Source organism: Corylus avellana, chromosome ca4 (genome assembly GCF_901000735.1).
Source record: "Corylus avellana chromosome ca4, CavTom2PMs-1.0".
In the NCBI taxonomy this organism is placed as follows: domain Eukaryota; kingdom Viridiplantae; phylum Streptophyta; class Magnoliopsida; order Fagales; family Betulaceae; genus Corylus; species Corylus avellana.
The window spans coordinates 10,098,323-10,100,708 of record NC_081544.1 but is presented as its reverse complement, the minus strand read 5'-3'; the positions used below and the strand labels follow the sequence as shown (position 1 = coordinate 10,100,708).

The 2,386-nt window shown below is 40.7% G+C and overlaps 1 pseudogene; it reads right to left on the bottom strand.

Annotated features, from left to right (window-relative positions):
- LOC132178032 (7-deoxyloganetin glucosyltransferase-like) overlaps window positions 1–315 on the bottom strand; it is a 14,197-nt pseudogene extending 13,882 nt beyond the window's left edge.
- Between the last annotated feature and the right edge of the window lie 2,071 nt (window positions 316–2,386).

The following is a 2,386-nucleotide window of genomic DNA, read 5'->3' as shown; positions in this document are numbered from 1 at the left end:
AAAGTATGTTTTCTTCCAAAAAGTAGTTTTTCTTCAACACCTACAAAATACTAAAAACACAAAACTAACACAGAACATTAGATAATAACACAGCTAAAGGATTAACACAAGTAAATTAAGGGGTCCAAATATGCAATATTTGGCACGCATCATGATCTAAAATAGGTCACGTGGCTTGCTGCCCGATTGCGCTTGATCGCACACCTGGTGTGCTTGATTGCATTCGGCGAGAGGTGTGCATGTGTGGGTCATATGTGCTCGATCGCACTGACAGAAAGTGTTGAGCCACCCTTCGGTTACTGCGCTTGATCGCATACTTGTTGCAATTGATTGTAGTAATAGAATGTCAATTTTTTTTTTTTTTTTGCTTAAAAACAAAACAAAAGAAAAGTAAAATAAAGGTGAATAATGAAAGCGAAACATAAAGGATAATTGAGACATATGTAAAGTAAAGAAAGTAATATGAAGAAAACAAGAGGGAAAATGTTACCGCCTTCAGTGGCTTCAGTGCCACTATTTTGAGTAGATGCGCTTGAGGTTCTTGACTGTTCAAACGCGTCTACTTGTGATTATAATGCTCCTAGTGTGAAGAGCTGCACTTGAGCTCTTCAGAATTTGGCTCAAGTGCCCTTGGAGGAGCAGGACCTTTTAGAATTGTGGCTGCCTTCAGCTGCTAGTGACTCCTTGGGTTAGGTATTGTTTGAGCTGAAAATTCTCCTTACTTCCTCTCACTCAGCTCCTTTGCCATCTGACCCATTTGCACTTCTAGTCTTTGAATGGCTTGATCAGTCTTTGTATTGAATTGTTTTTTATCAGCCGTGAATTGCTGCTCTAAAGTCACCAGGTTGTGCATCATATTCTCCAGTTGGTTCATCTTTGACTCTTGAGTTGGTTGGCTTGCTTGTTGGGGCCCTTTCTGCTGTCCTTCATTATTACTCCAAGAGAAATTTGGATGGTTGCACCATCCTGGATTGTAAGTATTGGAGTATGGGTTGTTCTTGTGGCGATAATTGTTTTGTCCCACAAAATTCACCTCTTCTTGCACTGCAAAAGGACACTTCTCAGTAGTGTGATCTAAATAGGAACAGATAGCACATACCTAGATTGGTGTGTCCTGTTGCAGATGTGAGATTTTCTGAACAATCATGGCCTTGACAATCATGTCCAACTTCTTTTCTACAGCAGCCAACTGATTGGTTGATCCCCCACTAAGGTTTACTTCATACATGCCCTTTCTTTTGATTCCTCTCCTTCCTCTTGAATAGAATTGCTGTGAATGCTCACTTAATGTCTCAAAAAATTCCACAACCTCCTCACTACTCTTCTCCGTAAGTGTTCCTCCACAAGCTGAATCAACCATCCCTTTGTTAGTATCATCTAATCCTTCATAGAAAATTTGTACCTGCTCATCTTGAGGGATGTTGTGATGTGGGCACTTAAGAAGCAAGAAATTGAAGTGATCACAGGCCTCAAAGAACAAATCTTCGTCTCGCTATTGGAACATTTGAAGTTCTCTTTTAAGTTGTTTTGTCTTCTGGGCTGGGAAAAACCTCTTCAGAAACTTGGTGGTTAATTCTTCCCAAGTATGGATGGAATCTGCAGGCAAGGAATTGTACCATAGTTTAGCATTATCTTTCAAGGAAAAAGGAAAGAGGACTAACCTGAGTCTCTCTGGAGTTAGGCCTTGGACATGCGGCAACTTGCATAAATCAAAGAATTCCTTAAGATGCAAGTTGGGATCCTCAGTAGCTATGCCTCTGAAGGGAGTCCATGCATTAAGGATTTGAGGAGAGATATAATAGCTGCCATCCACCTCCGGTTGATATGCTATGCATGAGGGTTGATGGAGGTTTGCTTGAATGTATGCCTGCTTCATTGGTCTCCTCACCCGTGGTGGATTTACCTCTAATGGTCTTGGCCCAATTGGATTCTCTTGCAAATCTTCCATCTCAATTTCTTCTTCTTCTTCTTCTTCTTTGTCTCTAGGTCGTTGTCAAATTGTCCGCTCAATTTCAAGATCGAGTGGAATAACGGTTGAGGCTTGAGATCGACGACCTTGCATCAACTGAATTACTTCTTCAGCAGCTTCAGTACTGCTGGTCTAGATGCTCCCTGGAACTGCGCTCGATCGCAGGTTGGTGCGTTCGGTCACAGTGCGCTCGATCGCACCGGGCTGACGATTGATCGCAATCATAGAATGCCAGTCCGCAACCTGAAACAGAAAATAGAAAAGTTAGGGAAAACGAAAATTTTTAATTTATTTTTTATTTTTGCTAACAACTAAATTAAAATTTGAAAATTAAAATAACACAACTACAGAAAACTAATTTTAAACAAAATTCACCACAATCCCCGACAATGGTGCCAAAAACTTGATGTGCAAAAT